Below are 25321 nucleotides of genomic sequence, written 5' to 3' on the forward strand. Positions count from 1 at the left end.
GTACACAGGACTTACAGAAGTGTGATATTTGAGTATACATTCCTGGCCACACAAATCGTCTGGAAATTCTACACAGTGTTTTCTGGAATCCCATATGTCCCGCCCACGGAACTGTGTGTCCCAGATCCATTACTCTCTCTCTGAATTGTTGTGGTAATGCTAGGGACTCTACTTCCCCTTTACACTGGTACAAACGTCCCCCTTTTATTACATATGTAGCATCCTCCAGAAAGCCTGCAGAGCCCTGTGCTTTGCCTTCCACCTGTGTGACCTTCTCAAACCAACCTTTTAAAGTTGGATCCTGCCGCTGAAGCTCACCCACACTAACTGGAAGATCAACATCTAATAGGTGAAATGGTTTAACACTGTTATCTGTTTGTTTGACAGAACCCCTCATTCTTTCCCTCCTTCTTGCAGCCCTGGTTTTATAAGGTTTAACTGGTCCCATTTCCCACATTTCTTCAAAAAATGGTAACTCTCTCAAAGTGTTCCGAGCACTCTGAGCCCTTGTGGTGACCATATTGTGCCCTGCTGGCGGCCTTTTACTAGGGTACTCCATGGTTTGCTTTAAAAGAGCCCTAGTCACGTCCTGTGGGGGAAAATTTTCTGGTTGTGTGGGTACTAGTTTGGGAGGATGTAGTTCTGCCTGCTGAATGAGATCTGCAATAATGGGGACATCATTACCCAGAATAACCGCATACGGCAGCATTGCTGCAAGAGCTACTGACATAAAAAATGTGTGCCCCCCCACAGTCAAATAAATGTCAGCTAATGGATATTCATGTTTATCCCCATGTATGCAGCTTATGTAACATTTATCCCCGGTCCACCTTTCTCTAGGTATTAAAGAAGACAAAACCACAGTCTGAAACCCCCCTGTATCCAACAAAGCTGTTTCCCTCTGACCATTAATGAGAACAGGTGCAGTACAAGCAGCATTATGAAGAACAGATTTTGTAGGCCTAGGAACTGTGCAAAACAGAGATGGCTTCGATTGATTCGTACGGGGACAGAAATACTGGGTATGGCCCAGTCCATTACATAAGTAGCATCTTATGTCTCGTTTGGCAGAACGAAAAGGGGCATTCTTAACAGAATCAGGTTTATATTCAGGTTTGTATTTATTCGAAACAAAGTGCCTACCACTAGAAAGGTCCCTACTCTCCGACTGACCACCACCCCATTCATCCCCAACGGACTTACTGGCATGGGCAAAGTTCGAATCCCGGCCGAAGGTACTACGTTTTGTCCCTCGTCTAGCCGCCGTGAAGACCTCCGCCAACTGTGCCGCTTTCTCTGCTGTCTTTGGGTCATGCTCCCGAAGCCACACCTCCAGTTCCGGGTTCACCATCCGCAGGAATTGTTCCAGGATCATTGTCTCAGAAATTTCTTTCACCGTTGCTTTGTCTGGTTTAACCCATTTAAAAAACAGTTCTTTAAGGCGCACATATAGTTCTTGTGGAGTCTCACCAGAGAGAATGTTCAAAGACCGGAAACGTCGACGATAGGTTTCCGCTGTAATCTCATACTTCTGCAATATGGCCGCTTTGACATTATCATAGTCTTCGGAGTCAGCAAAATCCATCAAGACATAAGCACTTCGTGCCTTACCAGTCAATAGGGGAATTAGCCGAATCGCCCATTCCTCTCTCGGCCATCGGCAGACTTGAGCCATTCGTTCAAAAGTAGTCAAGAAATGTTCGATGTCGTCATCCGGTAGAAGAGGATGTAGCTTAGGTTCTCTGTGCATGCCGAAATCCCTCTCCGGCCCGACACGCCAAGAATGTTGACTCGTTCCGTCTCCTAGATCGTCCATCTCATCCTGAGGCTGCAGTGATCCAGGCTGTAGCCGGTCCCCGTCAGCCTCCTGCCTCAGGTCAGTCACCTGCTGCTGAATTTGGTGAAACTGGTGCTGCACCGACTTCCATCTGTGCTCTTGACGGGAAGCTTCTTTTGCCAGCTGTTGGTCCCGCACTGATTGAGACTGAATAAGTGCTTTCACCAAATCTGCCAACTCTTCAATCTTCTCAGGGTTACTGGGTGCCACGCCCACCTGATCAGCAGATGCCGTCGCTCCCTCATCAGGCTCCAGCTGTTGATCTTGTTTCCGCCTTTCCCTGTCCTTTGTCATCCTCAACTCCACCTTGTGACTCCGGCCCCAAACTTCTGACACCACTTGTTAGGATGGCCCTTAGCGGGAGGCTGAAATAGGAGTCTGGAGGCAGGGGTAGTGCAACCAACCAGGTGTTTTAATCTCCAACATTTAACAAAGATGACATTCCTGCTTACATGGTCATGAGGTGTCGCAGCACCCGCACCTATTACTCCTATCATGTGGCCAACATGCAGGCTTTGTAATCCTGGGCGGCACCAATTAACACACTTCCCAAAAGACAGGGTAGAACAAACCACATATACACCAAACAACTTAACAAAACAACCAATCTTCAACACATAAATAACACACATTCTTCATGGTTACATACTCATTTACTATCTAAAACTACCCTCCTATAAATATTAATTTATTTATCACGTCTAAAATGCCTCAGGCTTTGTTCCCCCTCTTCCATCTGCACTTGGTCTCTTCCAGAATCTTTATCATTTACACATAATTAAAGTGTTATCCTGACCAGTAATGAAGACCTTCATTACAGTGTGCATAGTTGTTTATCCTGTCTGTCTCTGTGTTGCCCTGAGACAGACTGGTGACCTGTCCATGGTGAACCCCACCTCTCGCCCATTGACCGCTGGAGATAGGGACCAGCACCCCTCATGACCCCAACAGGGATAAACATGTAAGATCATCGAAGGATGGATGTTAAAATGTGAGCAAAAAGTAATAACTCTGAAACAGGAAGAACAGAGGAGTGAATGACAGCCTTTATTCATGCAACCCCTTCTGCAAAACACAAAGTATTTGCATCTCTTGACACAATAACAAAACAAAAAGAATAAGACACAGTGCCGCATATCTTATTCTTTTCTGGGAGCTGATGGAAATAAGATGCAAAGGTTTGTATTTGACTGATGCATCTAAAAGTATTTCTATCAGGGAATATATCATAAGCATCAGCTTGCAGCAAGGACCATCTGCTGAGTTTAGAGTGGGTATTACATAAACTGAGTTATTTTTTGTTTTGATGAAGGAGGATGCAGGATCCAGCGACAGTCACCTGTGTTAAGAGCAAATATTCTAACCCTTAAAATTTTTCCTAACCGAAAACAGTGTGAAGCCTTTTATTTGGTAAGCGGCTCACATCATTCACATCTAAGCTGGCACTGTTCATATACAATATTTAAATATTCCAGTAAAAGCTTATTCCAGCCTCACTTTGGGTTAAGCAACATAGTTAATGTGGCTAGTATGTGTATGTCAATCCGGCCATGCAGCAGAGTTTTTCATCTGCACATTTCAGGCTGTTAATCTGCTTCAGGCAGCTAACTTTGTGCAGATGATTTGGTCAAAGAGCAATGCACCAGTGCCTAGGATTAGAGAAGCATTACATTTGATTTTGGTAACACTCTAGAGTAATGCAAGGATCAGAGTTTTTACAGCATTGCATGATTGCCACCTGACAGGAAGATGCAACCGATTTGAACAGCAGACATCCAAGGACATGTCCGTGCACAGAGAGAAAACCTTGTTATGTCATCTCATATCCGGCCTGTCCAAGAGCCTCTGGGAGACGCATGGAGATATTAAACAGGCCAGCAGAGGTTAAAGCTGAGTAATGTGCACTGGAGATGATGAGCATCTAATTCATGACAAACACTGCAGGGTTAACTGTTATATCTGCTTTATGATTCACCTCCCTGACAGTCAGATTAGGCTGTTATCAGTTTGTCTTCACTGGCTGGTAATGCAGCAACCTTGGGACATCCTTCCAGTTCTAATCAGTTGCAGTGCAATATAAATGCAGCCTTCAGACACTACATCAAAGGAGGAGATGCTTCTTTCCCAACCCACTCAGCTTCCGTTGATGCAGATAGGATGTTCGCAGGGGTCTGACAGCCTGTGTGAACGTCCTGGAGATTGCTCAAGATTGTGGAGCTGTGAGGGAGACCAGGGGGTCGCTGAAGGTAAGGGGGTAGGCTTGCAGCAGGAGGCAGCATGTGCAGGGGGTAATAAGTTATGCAAAAAACTTTCAAAGTTTTTCCAGTCATCAGGTAACCCCTGATTCCCACTGACAGCTCTGCTTTGAGTAAAGACACCAGTGTGCATGTTGAAAAATGGATCCTCTTTCTTGATGATCATCATCGCTGTCATGGCTGCCTGGATAATGTCACAGTTGCCACCAAGTAGTAGCACAGAGTAAAACACCCTTCAGGATGTGCTGCATTAACTCATTGTCATAATACTTTATGATAGATAGTAAAATCCTTTTCCTTCAGAATCACAAATCATACAGTTTTGGCGTCTTCACTTAACGCTGCCCATCAGACAGGATTCAGACTGACAGCCATGAGGAAGTAAGTGTTGGTGTCATTCATATCCCTTCAACTTGCCCACTTTACACACTGCAAGTTTCCTTGGGCGTTTAGTATATAATCAACCAACACAAAGGAGTGCATCATTGTAGAGTGAAGGAAAAAATTCTCATTAGGGATCGAGTTTAGACTCCTGGTAAAACCAGGCCTTTGTTCTACGTTTTGCTTCGTGCAGACGGTTCTGGACCCTCGGATATTCAGAAACGACTGCTTTCTGGAAGCATGGACTCATGAAGCTAACAGGAAATGACATGCGCAGTAAACAACTCCATGTGGAGAAGGTCCACAATGACAGATCATAAACATTCCTTTTGCTCCACCTTTAGTTGCTCAATATTTGGAAGCGTGGCCAACATGGACTGAATGGCTTTGTTCACTTCCTCCAATCCTACTACCAAACAAGGATAGACAAACTACAATTCTACAAAAAAAAAAAGAATCATTCACAACTCCTCCTTCCATTTGTTCACTGGATGGTTGAAACTCAACCAGAAGAATCGAGCTCAGTAAGAGAAATCCTGAAGGGAGATGAGAACTGAGCAGACTTCTCAAAGTACAAAATGTCCCACTGGCAGGTCTGAACTACCAGTGGGACACAGTGAAATGCTGTGTGGCAGAAGGCAGCATTGCATAGCCGAAGAGCCAGGTACAAAACTCCAAACCCCCAACGCTGTGTCCATACACACAAGCACACCTTCATGGTGATTACAAAATATTTTCCCAGAAATATTGATCATACTGGGAACCCAGCATTACAGATGCTGACACAGGGACTAACTTGTTTTTTCACAAATTGATAGCTTTTTCCAGTTCTGACACATTCCATCCTTTTCATATTGTGTCATGTAACGACACGGACTGACGTCAGTCACAGTTTGCCATGTCTAACCACCATCCGTCTGTAGAGCTGTTATTCCACTGACACTGATCCAGAGGGACAGGCGGTAAAGAGAAAAGGAGCGGAGCAGCGTCTCACTCAAGGACATCCTGACAGCACACACAGCTGCTGATAGATGGGACGTCTGCGACGGCAATCAAATCTCTGACCTTCCTGTTATGAGCCCCTGTCTGTTTTAATATTAGATCACCAGCTTGGTACTTGATAGCCAGCATGGCTAACATGCATTGAGTGGTCGTACTACCTGTGGAACAAACACTTGTAATTGAAGACACCATGTTTCAGCGTGGGACAAGTTCTGCTGACCAAATGTGATTTGGACAACAGCACACAGTGACTGTGGATGTTTGGCTGCTCTGGTCCAAACTGCAGTAGGGATCACAGTTTGGTTTCTAGCTTTTGTATATTTGTCAATCGGACCTAGAAGATTCTTCAAGTGGATTGGATTCAAAAATCAGACCTCAGGAGATTTTCTGAGGTATTTGCAACTGTCGAGCACAAAGAGACCAATAGAGTTTTAAATTGTGGTCAGCTGTGCTTTAGGATTACATTTGCAACCACTTCGGCTGATTATGGTTTAAAATGAGGGAGCAAGCAAGAAAAGTACAAAACCTCATATGAAAAGTAAGCAACTTGTAATTGGCTTACAGCCCTTAATCATTAACTGTTTTTAAGATCACAATGCAACCTTTAACCCTGAAAAAGAAAATGCCTATTTCTAGGATGAAGATTAGAAGTTCCATTCCAGCGAGAATTAGTTTAGTCTTTTTCTGTCTCCTCTCAGACACTTTTTATTACAGCAGAGGTCAGTGGGTTGTCATTGTTTTTAAATCACCAATAGTTCACCTAGCTGATATGCAGTGGGACACTCCCACTAATCTGCCATCAGCGCATTAGCGACAGCTTAATGCTAACATTGAAACAATTAGATTCCCCTAAATCAATTCCAGGTAAATTCTACAGCACTAATGTACTTATCTGTCTTGTAAACTAAATCATCTAAGTCTTGTAAGTTTTGAAGTTTTCAATATCACACGTGTGGAACTTGAAGTGTTGGGCGCATTTTTGACTCACGGAACTCGTTCGGATTGAACTCACCATTAGCTTCATTCTTAAAGGTACAGCCAATTAATGCCAAGGAAAACAAATGGTGCTCCTGGATTGGCTGCTTTGCCAACCCCAGCAACGCAGCAAGTAGTTCAGCTTCCCAAGCTGCAGTTTCTTTTGAATATTTAAGATAAGCTCTGCAAAAAACATCCATGAAGAGGCAGGATTTCCTGAATAATTTACAGTTACGTTAGACAAAAACTATTTCTAAATACTGAACAGCAGATGGAGGTTTGTGTGGGGATTCACTGTAGTTCAGAAATTCACCACTTGGACTTGCTTGCTCATCTGTTGGGGTCTTGTTCAGTTAAACAAAGGAGCTGTGTCAAAAACAGTGCAAATCTTCAAAATGATGTGCTTGATTATCCTCATTCTGTGAGTTGAATGCACGACACCCTGATGATATGCTCTAGAACTATCTATACACTCTTCTTAATGATACTGAATGATTCCTCATTTTGCAACTGTATGTCAGAGGGCAGTTGTGGGATGTACAGAAATGCCCATTCTACACAGGGAAATATATATTTAAGCAATATGTTTAATAAAATATTTAAGTTTATAAGTAGATTTTTCACAGTATTTTCCACAAATGAGAAAACATGGAATAGATGAGCCAGGTTTAGAAGAATGTATGCTGAAATTCTTTAATAATTTACTACCGGCTTACCATTTTCCCTCCAGAAATGCTTTTCTAGTAGACTCTGTAATCAAGTCTGGTACATAAACAGTTATAAGAGCTCTATCTGCCTTCTCACCCACTTCCCATTTAACATTAGAGACAATAGAATATGTGACAGTGGCTCAATGAAAAAGGACAAATGGCCATAAATACAGCACAAGACAGTCTAATTCCCTCTTTTTTAAAAAGCAACAGAAACGAGAATCAAAATGGACTCAGTTTAATCTACCAAATCTGATAATGTAGATGAAAACTGATCTATACATATAAATACAGCAAACACAATGCTTAGTTTCTATTTATAGGGTCTCTATTAGATACAAATATTTGCATTAAAGCAGAGATGATGCCCTCACACGAAGAAGCTAGAGGAAGATATAGTGCAAGGTTGGAGAAGAAGTTTAAATGCTTTACATTCCAGACAGCCAGACACTGAAAAGGCCATTTGAGCTGAGAGGTCAGAAGTCCTGAAAGAGCCAAAGCAGAGCTTTGTTATTAATGGGCTCAATCTGTCTGGGACACTTTTGCCATTTCTTTAATGCCACAGAGCAGTGAAGGAAGACGCAATAAAGAACAGAGCCTGGAAGCTTCACTTATTACAATTAATAATTCATACCAGTGCATTAACCAGGCGGAAACCCCGGTCTTACATGGCAGGCATGTAGTGTGGCTGAGGGTTTGGAACCACAGAGCCTGTTGCTGCAAAATGAAGTCACTGCCCAATGCATGGAGGCTCATAAAAAGGTGTTGACCAGTGTGAAAAAAATATGCGACTATGCAGTTTGTTTTTATAAAATCTACTATTTATAATAAGCATAATTCTTCATCTGCTGTCTGAACACCAGAGGTTTCAAATCTTAGTGATCTCAAAGCCTTTTTCACAAAATTGTGGCAAAACACAGAATAACTGCAACATGACAACCATCTTCTGAACACATATCAGCCGCTGAAATGAGGTTTTACAAATTAGCCATAAACCATCAATGTAACATCAAATCCTGATTTTCTCCAAATGTAACAATATGCAATGGGCTAACATTAATTTTAGTTCCATCAGATCACATGTAGTTTATTTCTGCATTTGCAAGCTGTAAGCTGGTTTTTTATGTACTTCTTCTATGAGTGTCTTTTAAGCCCACATCAAAACTAAACTACTTCCACAGTGCCCATTAACTTTGTCTAGTTTTCAGCCTGCTTTAGTTCAGGGCCTTTGGCAGAACTCTGGAACCACAAAAGTTTCATCTCACCACAAACCTGTTTCCTTCAATGTTTATGCTTACTTCATGGACTGAGCAAATAAATGCTGAAGCGTACTTTCTGTCATGATTTGTGGTTAGAGGAGGTGAGGAAGTTACGATGAACCCAGGCTGTAGAGAGAGAAATGATGAAATTAATGAAGAACAAGCACAATAATCCAGGCAGCACAAGAGCGGAAGGCTAATGGCTCAAAACTGGTAGCAACTGGAAAAACATCGGATGGGAGCAGACAAAACAACAGACTAGACAAGACTTGACCAGGACCCAACAAGAAACACAGGTGGGTTTAAATACACATGGAGACAATCAGGGGAATCAAGGAACTGGTGTAACTAATCAAGGGGTAGCCGGGACAACAAGAGACTCCACAGAACACAGAAACCTAAATAAACTCACAGAAAAGAAAACTAATCCTTGCACATTCACCTTGAAAATGCCCTCTTATGCGTGCCTCAGTTTAACTCAACAGAATTAGAATTGCAAAAAACATATCATCGTCTGAGTTTTCCCAAATTGTTTAAAGATCTACAGTCACAATCTTTTAGCGAGTTAAAACTTTTAAATTTGAAATAAATCCTTAAAAAAAGCACTTCTATAAAACATACTCTATTATCTGAGCATTGAGCAAATAGAGATCATTCTGGTCATCCTGACTGCAGAGAGTGAGAAAAAACTTTTTACTGTCTTTCCAGCCTGTGTGTTAAGCATACTGTGTATTCAGATATTAAATAGGTTTCAAATGCATTTTATGTAGCAAGGAAAAGCTAATAATTTGCATACAACCAGCTCGATGCTTTAAGTGCTTCCAGTTTAAAATCTGATTAGGTTTGCCATTTGGAGTGCAGAATCCTCCCAAAATTTACTTTAATCACATTTTCAAACCACTTATGGAATCGAGGACTTCCATTTGATTTTCAATCCCCAACTTTAATTATGAACAAAACTCAAAACTATTATTTTTAGACAAAGAAACTCCATTAAGAGTTTGCTTAGTTTAATGTATTTGTGAAATAAAACATTGGCATAGTACATGTTTAATACAAACGCTTCTAGTTGGAAAATGTTGAGCCGGATCCAAGTGACATTAGTGGCCCACTAAGACATATGACAGTGAACCTGCTCCACCTCTCACACTACATAAACCCAGAAATAGAACAAGTCAGAGCACCGAACAACTCTTAAACTAAAGAGATTGTTTTTTTCCCTCTTTTCCCCCTGGTGCTGTCCAACTAAAGAGACTAAATATAGACTAAAACATAATAAAATCAAAGACATTGTGAGGATTTTTTACCCTTTTCCCTTCTCCTACATGCTGCATCGTCCTGATGCTGCAGACACAAAGCCATCAGAAGCTAATGTTGCAGAAAAATAATGGGTGGAGGCTTTAATGCCTGACAGGTGTTTCTGTAATGCAGCTGTTCTGCTCCAGACCAGGCTGATGCCAATCTGCATTTCCTCTGTCCTTCTGCGCGCTCTCATCTGATCACGTCTTAAGTGGCCATGATGAGAAAGCAATTAAGAAAGACCCAGCGTGAAGGACGGAGGTTTATGCGCCTGTTTGATGCTGGATGTGTTCTGGAGTCTCTGTCAAGTATCTGGATAAGGAGAAGTTACGTGGCGATGTCAGTGGCCTGGGACGACCTCACCACATCTGCCTTTTGACATAAGCATTGCTACTGTCTTTTATTATTCTCCTTTATGGCTGGGCATCAGCAGCATGTCAGGGCGGCATTATGAAACTATAAAAGACCATGGAGTCTGAAGGTAATGACCCTGAATATCGCTTCACAGGGTTTAGCTGCAGTATTTTCCTTTTTCTAGTTTACTTAATCACTTCATGGAATGAAAATCATCTCTTGAGTTTCATTTAAAAAAATAGATGAAGGAGCTGGAAACCCTAGAAATCAATTAAGTGGATAAATCATTTTCTTTTGCACGATGATGTAGTGCTCCATCTGAAAGTCTTGCATGCTAATCAAAGAACAAATTATTTTCTTGCCCTTTTAAATTGGAACATGCTGAATGAATGTGTGGCCACTTATTGGAAGCAGGAAATGGATGGAGTGGGCAGGTTTGCCGCAAACATCGTCTATGCATTAACAGATGGAAATAAACAGGTTAGCAGAACAGATTGCAAAAGAAAAGAATCAAAGAGTTCAAGTGCAAACGTTTTTTTATCCATTGCAGTTTGTGAAATACACAATTTTTGATGCGATTAAAAACCAGCTCATCGTAGTACAAAAAACAGAAGTTTTTTTTAAACTCCAGTTTACTGTAATTTTAACAAATATATTTCTGTAATTCCCATTAGAGCAATTATATGATCAATGGCAACACAGCAACAAACAAGTAGCTTCAACATTCATCGCTCCTGTATTATTCAAGTCAATTGGAGCTCTGATTGGTACAGAGTTTGGTGCAGCATCACAGTAATTCATTACATAGGCACATTTTGGGGTTTTCTTCACCTAAATGAAGGTTTTCAGAGGCTTTACAGCCTTTTAGTGACGCCTGCTTCTTCTGAGACTGAATGACAATACAAAATCTTGTACAGAAAACAAGTTGTTATTGATGTTGTTATTGGTAATCCAAGACATAAAGATAAAATGCATTCTTACAAATCAAATTTGTCATGACCTCTAGTAGATAACTGAACTTTTCCCCCCCAATTCCATAACTGTATAAAACCGGAGCTATTTTCAGAGCTTCCTGACAGGAGCTTTGAAAATGAGAAAAATTAATCGCTGGACCACACTGACTACTTTATGATGGATGACAGCGGAAGGAGGTGTGGTGGGTGATTTCTCCACAATGGCTGAACAGAAAATTTACATTCTAGCTCTTGCAAGCTAAATTTAGGTTGACAGGTGATAATTTAAACACAGAGGAACAGCTGTTTGCCAAGCTGTGCCTCAGACTTGAGTGGACTGTGTGTGTACATGGATATTTTCCATCTGTAAGTGCAACCTCTTATAATAAAGCTTGTCATATTTCCTTGCAGTGATTTCCATCAGTTCACAGTGTTTAGCTTCACCAGACGGAAGTGAGGGAAATACGACAGGATTAAACTAGAGCTGCACATGGCCACCTTCACATGCACATGTTCCATCCACATGCAGATGGAAAGTTTTTTAACCTTCAACTTTATTAAGTAAAATTGATTAATTAAAAAAAGTTGAACTCTGGTGCAGTTTGAATGTGTATGTGAATGCCAAGTGGACCAGAGACAAAAGCAGGAAGTGGACTACAATTTATGGCATCCTGGGTAAACATAATCAAATCAAACATGCAAGTCTAAAGCAAGGGGAGAAATGGCTCATTGTCTTTAGTCAAAGACAAAGAGAAATCCAACCACAGCTAAACTCCATTCCATTACTACGAAAAACAAACTTGTGCTCAGAGTTTTCAGAGGTTTCCAAGTCGTTTCCTTCAGTGGTTCTTGGTGCAGGGCCCCCACAGTCGAGGGGAGGGGTGGGGGTTGTAATTTTGGTCCCAGACCAAGCCAAGTCTACTGAACCATATGGTGTGAAAACACCGTAAGACTACACCCACCCATAAGCATGTACAAACGTTTGTCACTATGGAAACCTAACAGATGGACAGACAATATTGCTGACCAAGGATTACACTGAGTTCTTGGGCAAACCTCCCAGCTGCTTGAGGAGCAAAAATGAGTGAATTTTGTTAAGAAAAACCAACTGGAATGAACAAGCAGGAAGCCAGTAAACACACTGAAAACATTTATAACTGACAGAACACACCCACTTTGACCTGGATTAATGACAGACGGTTTTTGGACTGAAGGAACCCAGCATCCAACACATCAGTGATGAGCAGCAAGCAGAAGCTGAATGAAACACAGACATGATGAATGTGGAATCAGTTCAAACGTTCCAGCCCACAAAACAAACCTCTGCAGATCACAGGGTGGACAAAGTTTTAATAGGAGGCATTGATGGCGCCCTCTGTTTGATTTGTGGATTTTTGTGTTCATTTGCGTTGCTTACACATGCCAGCAGTCTTAATTTGGTGATATTTCAAAGCAGACCTGTCAGTTCATTCCAGAAGGAGCCTATAAAGCAGCAGAGGTGCTGACACACAGGAAGAGATATGAGAGGCAGAATTAATTATGTGCCAGAGGACGTGTGTAAGAAGGAACGTAGCTCAGCTCAGCTGAAGGAAAAGGCGGAGGCAGAGCCGTGGCCGTGGTGATGGATGCGCCTGGTGCCAATTTACTACTGGACCTACCTACACTCAACACCACCTCCATCCTACTGAGGTTTGCGCCTGGCTAACAACATGAGCAATGAGAAGCAGCAGTCGATCTCCCATCTTGGCAGGATTTGGGGACAGCTAAGGTAAAATTGGAGAAAAACATCTTCTGTCTTCAGTCAGCTTTAAGACATGGCCACAACTCAACGGCTGTGAAAACTGTTGCCTGTTCTCATTTGGTTCTTTGTGCTTCCATTTCTCTGCTAATGAGCTATGGAGTCATGTGGAGGCAACTAGAATGGACATCTTCCTCTTTAGAGACTGAAGGAGCAACCAGGACCAGTATCTAAAGGACCTGACCAGAGTTCAGGTTCCCTGTGAACTGCTGTAGATGAGGCAGGCTGAGGTTGAAAGTTTCAAATGATCTACAGGCAGCGTTTCCCCCAGAAAACCTGCTACTGGTAGGGGGCGCTAGGACAGTTTGCCAGCTCTATTTCAAATAAACAAACAATGCTTAGCCTGGTGGTGGGGGCAGCGGTGGGGCAGCGGTGGGGCAAGTAAAGTCTGGTGGCCCTCCAGGCTTAGTGGGGGATATCCTGCTCATGTGAAGGGGACGTCTCTGTTCAGCCAGGCTCAAACATATGACCTTAATGCAACATTATTGGTGCGCAATAATGTTTCAAATCCAAATGCAACCAATGTGAAACTTTAAGCCAATATCGATATCCAGTTTTAATATTGCTATTATGACTTATAACTGATACTTACCAATATTGTTTATATCATATGTACTTCATTTCAATTTCAACACGTTGAATAAAAAGCTTTTCTGCTTCAGCTAAATTTCCCACAATTCCGCACTGCATCACCATCACTGTCACATGACCAAACATGACCACATGACCAGCCTCCAGAAACAAACAAATATCGCTTAATATCAACCCAGTTTAATTTATCAGATCAATACCAATATGTGAGCAAAAAACAAATATCAGATAATAACAATTGACTTGCTTTGACCTGTTACATGTTGCCAAACGTTGCTTTGCCACTGTTTAAGTTTTTTTGGCCAGGTTTCTCAGTCATAGATGGGCATGGTGATGGGAGAGGTTAGAACATACCCTTTGTTCCTCATGTCTGCCAGAGGGGTGGTTTGAACCTGGATGCTTGTTTAAGCACACCTGTGGATCCAGTATCTGTGTGGTAAAGAGAAAATTACAGTCAAAGGCAATCGCTAACAGCAACCGTGTTTTAGTAACAGCAGAGCGGACGGTGTACATTCTCCCTGAATGAGTTGTGGTTCATTTGTGTTCCAATGTGCAAAATGGATTTGACATAAAAACCAGAAGACAACCACACACACTGATGAAAATGAAACCCATCTCATCTAGATGGAATTGTCCCACATCTCAGTTCATCAGTAACTTCCCATCATCTGAGTGAGACTTTTATGTTCTAAAGTTAAAACGGCTCAGCAGGAATATGTGAAACACAGCGAGTCCCATGGATCAAGCTATCAGGGTTTAGGGTTGGGAGTAATCACCAGCGCTACATTTAGAAGTAGCGCTGGTGATAGTCATTAGCCATTTTCCTAGCTAATGACTATACCCAATAGTCATTAGCTACGGTTACAAATGTCTCACACTGTAGGTTGAGTGTGAACTCAAGGTGTAGAATTGGTCTCCAAGGCCCCGGCTACATGTTAAAAAAAACTATAGACGTCTACACATTCTCAGAAAGGCTGTAATATCAAACTGCAGGAGTTGCAAACCTCGAAATCAGTGAAGTCAAGCTATGGGTCAAAGAATTCTTCCAAAATAGTTACAGCTCCAGTTTTCTGTCATATACCTTCCTGACCTTACAGTTCAAATATAACACAGTCTGGACAATGTGAGATAAAGATAGAAAAATAAAAACAAAACATAGTAACAGCTCTGTATGTCATTATTGCTAAAAGGTTCCAGGTGTACAGTCTACATGGATACATCACAAACTGGAATATGTTTATTAAAGTCTCAGCTCTTGTCACAAAAACTCCATCAGTGTGTAGAGGGGAGATACAAACACTGGAAAAAGTTCTGGTGTGTTAAATGTCGTATTGATGTACACACGGCCAAATAGGCATGCAATTTTAATGCTCCACATGTAATCCACTCTAGTAGGGTTCTAGAAGTGTAGATAAAAGTTCCCTATAGTATATATTTAAAAGAAAACAATATTTCAGCACTTTAAGCGCTTATTCACAGTAAAGAAGCTGGTTCATCCAGGCATTAACGATTGATAATTTTAATTGTCTGTATTTTGTATTTTTCTGACATATAATGCCACTTTATACCTACAACAAATATGTTACCATTAAATTGTTATGAGATGCTGCATATATCAAACCTACCATAACAGAAATTAGACTTTCTATTATCTGACATCTTAAAATTGGCCCCTGTCTCTTTAAGAAGCTCTTACCCTCTGCTTTTGATCACATCATCAGAACAATGCTCCTGTTTCGCTCTCTGAAGTAGTTTGTATTCTGAGATCAGCAGACTCTCAGCTCCACCAGGTGTTTGCTAATTGCTGCTGCTAGTTTGGAGGAGCAGAGTGGTGGGTTAGGATTCCTTCAAAAAAAAAAAAAAAAGCAGATTCCTTAAGATTCCATAAAATATGTGCAAAAGAATGAAAGCAGTCAAAGTGTAATCCAGTGATGAGTCATCATTTTGTTCTGGTCACATGATGGCTGAAACTATGAGCTGGTGAAGGTTCAGTGAAGCAGATAAGATATAACAAACTTCTTTAAACTTAAAGTAAAGTTTTATCTTGACTTATGTTTCATGACTAAGTATTTACCCTTTCAGTAATTAGGATGGATCAGGCCTTTTCCACTTGCCAATGGCATTTAAAATGTTTCTATAGTAAACCACAAAGTTCAGCAGATAATGTTCCCATTTAATTAACCATGCAGACTACAAGCTACAGCACACACACACCCCAATGCACACCCCCACACCCACCCACCCACCCACACACAACACACACACAATTCTACCATAGAAAGACTACACAACTCTTCAACAATAATACCAATGAAGAAAGTTTCAAGAATTGGTCTGTAGGCATAAACAAGGAGCACATTAAGCTAAAGTCATTTATTCCAAAGATCAGTTACAAAAAACAATAAATACTCAAAAGTACAAAGATCTATTGACATGTTTGCATGTCAAATCATATCAGTTTCTAATATGAAACTGATGTCATTGTTTGCAGTCAGTTTTGTTGATATTGAATTCATTAAGTTTTCCTCAATGATGGCAACACTTATGTTTGCACCAGTCTGTCCTTTGTGAAGAAAGTCGAGGTTTTTTGTTTACAGTTTGTGTCCTTATGAAACTGCTGTGTTTCTGTTTCTGACCCCACATCCTGATGCTGTGGTGCATTTCTGAGTTAAAATCCTTAGTGTTACTGGAGGTTGTATGGACCGCCACCATCCACCAACCGGTGCACCAGCTGGTTCCTATGGAGACCGTGGGACCAATGTTACGCCCTCGGGGTTCTCCCATAACTTCTGCTGCTCTGCTTCCAGCTGTGATTACACGATGTACATCTGAAAGAAAATATCTCTGCATCTACATAGAAATACAATCTAGCTTCATTCCTATATTACTGATCAATACAAAATAGTAAAAAATATCCATTAGATTTTATTGAAAATAGATCCATTTCATATAGCCTAAAATAATCAGCATCCAGCTAAAAGACAAAAAAAATTATCACAAAATACACAAAATCAATCTGAAAATAATTAAAACTCACTTCTAAAGGATCAAAATATATCTATAAGGATTCATATTAAAGAACTTCAACTCCACCCAAATAACATGAATGGCTAAATCAGGTAAAAGTAAAAGATATGTTCACTAACTTGCAAAATAAACAATTTAATCATTTTTGTTATTTCTTACCTCCATCAGTAAAACTTTTTAATACCTATATGCAGTCACAGTCACACTTACACTTTTTAGTGTTTTTTTCTGGGTATTCCAGTAGCAACAACATTTCGTTGCCAAATTCACTTCTGTATCTTTGCTCAATGACAATAAATAAAATCTAAATCTAAATCAGTTTCCACAGCTAACACTGAATCAGACTAAAAACAGTGAAAAGATCCAAACTAAATGAAACTCTGAACAAACAGGCTGAATTCTATCAAAACTGAACTTTAAAAGAATTCATTAACTCCTGACTGCAGGCGCCCCAGCGCCCCCTTATGGACAATCTGCCACTTCTTTCAGGAACTTTGTCTTAGATTTCTCTTTTGGTGCATCAGTGGAGTCTCACTCCTCTGTCGTTATCTCCAGTTGTTTGGATCAGGAAGACGGAGTCAACAGAGAAATGATGTTCCCTGATGCTGTGCTGATATCCAGGTCTGTTTCCTCTCTCTCACTCCTTCCCTCCTGCATGTTTCCCCCCATCAGAACCCCCCTGACCCTTTGACCCCCACTAATCAAAGTGGAGAATGCTGTCTTAATTCATACTGTTAAAGGGTTTACCACATCAGAGTGGACTGCAAGGACAGCTGCAAAAAGCTGCATCAATACATATTTTAATCTCAGAGAATAAAAAAAGGATGACACAGTCTAACTGATGATAGAAGTCAGATATGAAGTTTTCCAGTACCGATTTAATTTACACAGAGAAAATTCAAATCTGCTCCAGCAGGAAGCTGCACTAAAACTTCTGCTCATCTGGGACAAGCCTAGCATCAATACACAGTAAAACATTAATCTGAATGAAGTGCTGGTAATTATTCTATTTTCGCTGGACGTTTTTTGATTTTCACTTTTGCATTTCTGAAAGCCATTGTTCTATTTCACTTAACAATTACCAATCAGGATGAATGTGATGGACAGAGTCTTTGATGAGTGAGTGAAGCGCTGCATGATACTGATTTGGAGTGATCTGGTTCCAACTTCTCCTCCAAGATGTTACTCACTTCAACAGAATGTAGAGAATCTATTATTCCAATAGTGATCAAACTGATCCAGTCTCTCTTCCAGGCATTCCTTCCTCCAGTGTTGTACACTCACCTGGTAAATATAGTGAATAAACCACTGTTGTCATGTCTACGTTCTCATTCACTGAACTGGTTCTGCATGTGGGTTATGAAACTTCCTCCTTAATTGTTTTAACAAAGTAAGTAAAATTTTTACTGTGTAAAAGACTATTGGAATAAAATCATATACTTTCACTCAAAGTCATGCCTCTCATAACCACAGCTAACAAAACATGATTGGAGCAGAACAGGAAACGAGAGACAAAGGAGAAAAGAGGCTCACCACCAAGTCTGAGCAGTCAGTGGGAGGACAAACTGATTCTCATGCCCAAAAAATGTGACAAACACGCAATCACAGTTACAGTGGAAAAAACAAAAAACAAAACAAATAACAGGCCTGCTGCTGCTATGAGGAGCATTAGCTGGATTACCTCCCCTGTGGCACAACAGCACTTTATTAAAAGGAGTGGTTCAACTTGGTTTATTGTGTGGTTGACATCTTGGATTATGACAAAAAAGGATCTCACCATACAGAATAGGAAACTTGATTACATGTAATCACATGTAATCTGTTGAGATTCTGCTCTGATTGGCGTTCATATGCATCCACACCCCATCACAGTTCACTTCAACCGAACTAAGATCTATGTTTTTAGGTGGATCAGAGTTCGATTACAGATTCACACCTCTTCAAATGAAACGGACTTTTAGGTAAACTAACCAGAACTCGACCTGATTAGCAGACTAAATAGGGCTAGGTGTGAATGCACCCTTAAAATCTTCCAAACTTCCTTGTTGCATCTAACCTTTCAGAAAGCTGTGACTAAGCCACATGTAGTTGTTGCATTGCCCTCTGGAATATTAACTGTGATTGCCAAGTTTACCATGTAACCTACCGGTTGACTATTGATAGATGAAATCATCTCACTAGACAGATAAAATGAGGTCACAGAGCTCGACCTCAATATGAACTCTGTATCTGTGAACCAACATGACTGTGAACTTTAGCAAACGCACAAATGACTGAAAACAAAAAATTAATTCTGCTTCTCCAGCAATTGATTCATGAAGTGTGTTTGTCTAAACACAATTCCATTTGCTAGCTGCTGCACTCCTTGTTGTGTTTTTTTTTTTAATTGGCAATGAAATAATTATTCATGACAAAAACCTAGCATGTCCACAATCTTTTATCTCTCTTCTACAGCTGTGAGGTTGTGGCTGCTCTGCAACCTGGTTTTATTAGGCCACAGTAGCCTAACCAACACTGCTAATGTGATATGCATAACATGAGCTGGCATCAGGCTCAGAGAGAAAGAGAAAGTGAGAAAGGTTGTTATGTAAAAAATACAAAACTGCAGCATCACCACATGAGTCCAATTTAGGCACGGCGTTACAGAGGAAGAGCTGACGCAGCCTCAGGAAACAGATGTCCTTGTGTGACAGCTGCAATTATTAGCAGGTGAAACTTGCTGGTTTCATCAAAGCCTGGGGTGTAAAACCAACCAGCAGCAGCTGAGTCCTCAGTGAGGCAGTCCCTAAGTACTGGTTAATACCATGATCCATCAAGGCGGAGCACAAAGCTGGTCCTTGCAGACACGGAGATATTCAAATCTGATTATTTTAAAAAGATACAATCAACAGGATCAAACGCTACACATAAAAAAATTAAGCCTTGCTTATAAGGGTATGTACCAAACTTTCCTAGCAAAAAGACTTTGTCTTTTCGTAATGTTTTTAGCAGTTGATTTAAATTTTGTGTTTAATTTAACTTGGTGTCTTAAGAAATACCTTCATGCCTTCTTTAGAACTAAACCACAAATATAATCCGACTGACACTTACAGTAGCTGAATGTGACGCATTACACATGTACTTACTTTTACTATATTTAGTATTTTAAATCTATAGAGATGCACCAATGTGAAAATTTGGGCTGACATCAATATACAATAATAATAATATTGCTGTGACATCACTAACTGATATTTACAGACATTATGTACGTATTTATTTCTTTATTCTTTCACCACAACAAAAAACCCTCTAGTGTCATTGCTTCTCTGCTTCTGTTAAAACACACTCAGAATCCTGCACCGCTTCACCCTCACCGTTACATGACCAAACACAGACCAACCAGAAACAGCAACAAGATCAAAATAATTATTTTATTCATATTGGCTTATTTGCCCTGCGACAGACTGGCGACCTGTCCAGGGTGACCCCGCCTCTCGCCCGGAACGTTAGCTGAGATGGACACCAGCACCTCCTGACCCCAGTAGGGACAAAGGGTGTAAGAAAATGGATGGATGAATATTGGCTTAGTTGACCAATATGCTAAAACAACTAACATCAGCCAACATCGAGGTCAATTTTGCATCCTTACAAATCAGTGTAAATTACTGCCAGATATATTTGTTTTCCATTCTCAAAGACCAAAGCTGTGTGTGTTGTGCTCTAAAAAAATACCATCTGCTGAAATCAGATTGGAATTTTGGTACAGAAGGAATTAAAATTTTCTGGACAGATAAATTATTTAAATTCTGTTAAATCACTTTGCAGACTCAAAATTCAGACTTCATGAATGTGGAAGACATTTACAGATGGTTCATATGCAAAAATGAATAAAAAGAATTCACATAAACTCCATAAAAAGGGAACTTTTGCCCCGTTCAGCAATTAGCCCCGTACGAATTCACATCAGGCTACTTCTCAGGACAGCTGCCAAATGAGTGTACTATGCACTCAGTTCTTCTTTATTACCCATAGAATACAAAGTAGTGCAGAATAATTTTGAAACTACTGTAACTACTGACCAATTTTGTCACATTTCCTTAAACAGTACTATACCAAGCCTTCTGCCCAGTGGCTTTGAGGAACACTTTGGGTTTCTTCTTAATATTAATTATTGTATAACGATGAAACATAGTGCTTTAGGGGGGAGCACTCTCTACACACAACACTCTGCTGCTAAAACTTTCATCAATAACATAGAAAGCAGATGTTTGCCCTGCTAACAAAACAACAACACATTTTGTACCTCGTGCCTAAAGCCTACTGGAAGCCCGTATGGCTGTTGTCATCCTGAATGTGTGCATAAAAACATGTCTGCATTTTAACAGAGAACATCAACATTCATTAAAAGCTCAAATGGATTCATGTGTTTCTATAAAGTACCAACAATAGACAAATTAAAACTCTTTTGAAACAGCTTGCTGTCATTTGGACTAACGCATGGAGAGCAATAAAACTGCAAAGTCTGGAGTTGCAGCAACAGTTAAAACCTCATTGCTTTCAGAAGCATTAATTCACTCTTCACATAATTGGATAGGACACCAACGCGGCTGCTAATATTTTTTATGGGATGTTCATGTCAGGAGAGCACATTGGCTTTGGAGGCAGAGAGATGGTAGAACACAAAGTGACAGTGAATCTTGGAAATGGGACTCCTTTGAACATTATTTGCTATAAATTACTAAAAGGACCTCTAGTCAAGGTCAGCTGTAAAAATGGCAGGCTTCATCCAAAGTCCAGATTCATCTGCCTGTCATGGCGCCGGGCCTGTCAGAGAACAGCTCAGAAGGCTGGCTTATATAAAGTCCTTTACATGTTGGCCAACATAAGGAGACGTCTGACCACTAGCAGAGGAGTAGAAGAGTCGGAACCAGAGACAGTTAAATGGTAGGCACTATAAAAACTCAAAGGTTTAAGTTAGAATTTGATTTGCTCTGATTTGGTGTTTTGCAAAAGATGTTGTTGGGTTTATTGATCCTTATTGTGCTTTCAGTGCAGATCTCACAATGACTGTAGATTACTGGGCAGATTCAAAGATACTGTGGTATCCTCTTTACTCTACTGCCTACGCACTAGGAGTGTATGGATACATAAAACTCACAAGATGGGACAAAACACAATACTGAGTTCAGGAGAATGAGAATGGAAGATTTTCTCATATTGCCTGAAAGAAAACTTAAAAGTTCAAATTTACACTGCAAAAAGGGTTTTATCCTCTATTCTTATAGATTTTGCCACAAACTCAACAAACGGATGTTTTTCTTTTTCTGATTTCCTGAGTCTCTTCATCCAACAGGAAAATGCTTCAACTATGTGTTGGTCTACAGTAAAACATTTCCGTTGCTATTGACAGCGTTTGCTGTGAATGTGATGTAGCTCAGCGTACCTCGACGTCCAGCCAGTCTTATGTTTGGTAAAAAGTTGTTTCATTACTAAATAAAATTAGTTGAATGTACTTTTCTACTAAGACATAGAATGTAATAATATTGTTAAGTCAAGACAATGGAGGATATTACATTTTTGAAGTGAAGAGGCGGAGCCTATTGAAGCTCTGTTCACCTCTACTTTTTTTCTTCAATAACTTCATGAGAAGAACAGCACTTACATAAACAAACAGCCAGGAGGGTTAACATATAAATACATGGAAAAATTCAGATGTATGACTTGTTGAGAGCCTCCTCATGTTCTCTACCCATGATGCAGTGCAGAAAATGACATTTATTCTATACCCATAATGCCTTGGTGTGGAGCTACAGCCTGTAATCTGCTGTAAGCCCTGCCAGTAGAAATAGCAACAGACGTAACAATACTCAACACCTAGAAAACAAGCATGTTGGTATAGCAATTTGATGTTACAATTTGAAGATAAAATCAATTACGTATTGAGAGAATGCTATTATAGATATGTTTAAATAATAACCTATTAGTTATTTGCTAACTAAAAATTGTAAGTTTAGTTTAAAATAATGTTTTTTTTACAGCCAGGAAGAAATATGTGTGAGTTAATCAGTTTTAGTAAAGACAAATAAATGTGTTTGCTAAATTGTATCAAGGTTCTAAACTTGTTTAGTTTCATCAATGTGTAAAAACTAAAATGGTGAATCAACTAATTGGGATTAAGAGTGAAATGATACTGTCTCACTCAGAGACAGGATGAGAACCGCCGTCACTCTGAGTAAAACCCAAGAAGAGTCACTGCTCCTCTGCATGGAGAGGAGCCGGCTGATGGTTTGAACATCAGAACCATTCCCAGATAAACTCCCACTGGAGGTTTTCAAGGCATGTCCATCTGAGGAGAGAGCACGAGCTCAATGCTAACTTGATTTCATTTCATCAAACTCAAGATAAAACAACATTTTATAAACTTCTGTTTGCTGAACTTTTAAAGGCTCAGGATTCTTGTCTAAAGGTCAAGGGGAAGGTCCAACTGACTTATGCTCACAAGTGGAATATTACTGCTATTATTACCATGTTTTGATTAACACTGACTCGTCTTATTGAAACAGTAAATGGGATCACTCACTCGGTGTTGCATCAACAGAAAGCCAGCAGCGTTTGGTGTTGACATCATGCTGCAGAGCTACATTTTGTTCCCATTTCTCCACACAATAAATCAGGTATGACATATTCAGACAGTACAATACTGTAAAAAACACCGCTGACCAGCATCTGACCTCTTACCCCGCTCCCTTTGCGTTCCACGCTAAGCGGCTGATTGTATGAACGTGAACTCTGTATTTGCAGTTCACTGAATTGAAACTGAGTCTGACCTGTCAGTGATGTGTGAAACTGCAAAGCTTCCACCCGGCTCCCTGTAGCATCACTGAAAAATGGAATCCTTTGCTTTGCTATCTCCTCCAGCCCAGTTACATTTGCCCTGACAGCCCGTCGTCATGCGCTGACGTGTGTGCTCCTCCGCACGGAGGCCGGTGACATGCGATAGCACCGAACTTTTTCAGCTCCTTCCTTGAGAGATCATTGGTACCGGGTGGGCCGTCAATCAGGCCGCCCCGCTGCCTGGGGTTTGGATGGACTGCGCCTCCTTCGTAGTGAATAAACACCACCCACTCTCCATCTTTTTGCTGTCTCCACACTCTGCTGACTGACTGCTGCTGTGGAAGAGCAGCAATCAACAATAGCGTCTGTGTGCCACAGATAGGCTTGCTCACAGATTTTCCATAATCACCCTCTGGTTCGGCCTCTCGGTGTGCTGTGTCAGGCTTCCACACTCATTCATGCTAATGACCTCGGCTGATGTCATTTGGAGTTGCAGACGGATGTTTTTTCCTGTTGCTTTACTTATGGTTCGTTCTCAGGAGTTTTGTTTGCAGGTTTAACTCAGAGCTCCATGCAAGGACAAGAATAATTAGAATGTGACAGCAAATGAACACAGTAATCAATACTGCTCTAATCTACTTAGTGACTGACAAAGCCTGCGGTCTGATTTAAAGGGATGTGTGTTAATTATGTGTTTCTTCTTCCACTTACAAAAAGCATCTCTGGTGGTTGGCAGCTGGAGCAGGGAAGGAATCTGGCTCCAAACATCAAACACAAAGATCATGAGTGATGATTACAGTCATCCTAATCAATGACTTTAATAATCTGTTATTATAAATGACCTGGAAACAGAAAATATCAAGTCCTCAGAATCAGTGTTGCTGTCGAAAACAATTAACTTTGGTGTTTCTCTTAAAAAAGGAAACTTTGTTTGCTAAAACTGCCAATTAAAGAGATGAAAGAAAAAAAGAATGTTTTCAGTCAAACTTGGTGACCACCACGTTGAATCTATATGCTCTGAACCTTCTATTAAGCACAACATCATTATATTTCATAAAGCGATAACTGCTGAATTAAGGCCTTGAGCGTTGGTTGTTCAAACATCATTTGTCCCTTACTGTCCGTCACATCGGCTCCATAGACTTTGGGATTTATGTCCAGTCTGTTCCTTTTATGTTTTCATAATCTATTGCTGAGGACTTTCAGCTGTTAGGGTCCATTTATACCATATTTATTAACCAAAAGGTAAAACTGTGTTTCTGCTCTGATTGGCCAGTTTTCACAAGGTTTCTCATATTGAGTTGTCTGTCCCTTTTGTGTCTTAAATATGTGCTTCAAGAAAGAAAAAGTAACTTTTTTTTCTTCAAGCGTCTGGCTCAAGGAGAAAAGCCTAGAAAGCCGTCAGTGTTTGTGAACACCTGAAAAAGAACCTGGATGACTGTTAGAGACAACCAACTCTGGGCCGTCTCCAAGCAGCCATGTTCTTTGCCAGGACCTTTGTGGAAGCTTTTTAAAGGGACTGCAAGTGTTCATTAGAGATAAGGGAGTTTGCCTGCCCACGTAATTGCCCAGCTCCAGCGGGGGACTGGATGTACCACTACACTGCTTCCTGTATGACAGCATTCTGTCAGGTTCTTCTTCCCTGACATTTAAACCCAGTTAGGCTCATCAAAACAAAGAAGCTAGTAATTTGGAATTTACCCATTTTCCATTGACAAGAAGACAAATAAATGGAGTCAGGATGTTCTTCCTAATCTGAGCTTCAGTGTGTCTGAGGAAGCTTTTAGAAACATGGCTGATCTCTGAGGATCAATCCCCTACAAAAACTCCTAGAGCATTTCCTTCAATGTAGGAGACATACTGTCCTTGTTAAGGATGCAGTTTATTAAATATTTACCTGAAAATATAAGAAACATCAACACACTAAATAAGAAGAAATTTAGTCCCACTTGTAAGAAAAGAAGAGGAGCAATACAAATTTAAAAATAACAGAGGAAGTTAAAGAAAAAGTGGCAGAACAATGAATACAACCAGTGGGTTTCTTCAGTCAGCCACATGCTGTAA

The 25321-nt window shown here is 40.5% G+C and overlaps 1 protein-coding gene across 1 annotated transcript in view; it reads right to left on the reverse strand.

Moving 5' to 3' along the window:
- The window catches only part of LOC116734321 (heparan sulfate glucosamine 3-O-sulfotransferase 5), a 41233-nt gene extending 27325 nt beyond the window's left edge, over positions 1 to 13908 (reverse strand). The window contains exon 1 of the mRNA XM_032585642.1: positions 13769 to 13908. The gene's annotated coding sequence lies outside the window, so the exon portion shown is untranslated. The remainder of the gene's footprint in view (positions 1 to 13768) is intronic.
- Between the last annotated feature and the right edge of the window lie 11413 nt (positions 13909 to 25321).

Source organism: Xiphophorus hellerii, chromosome 15 (assembly GCF_003331165.1).
Source record: "Xiphophorus hellerii strain 12219 chromosome 15, Xiphophorus_hellerii-4.1, whole genome shotgun sequence".
NCBI classification, from domain to species: domain Eukaryota; kingdom Metazoa; phylum Chordata; class Actinopteri; order Cyprinodontiformes; family Poeciliidae; genus Xiphophorus; species Xiphophorus hellerii.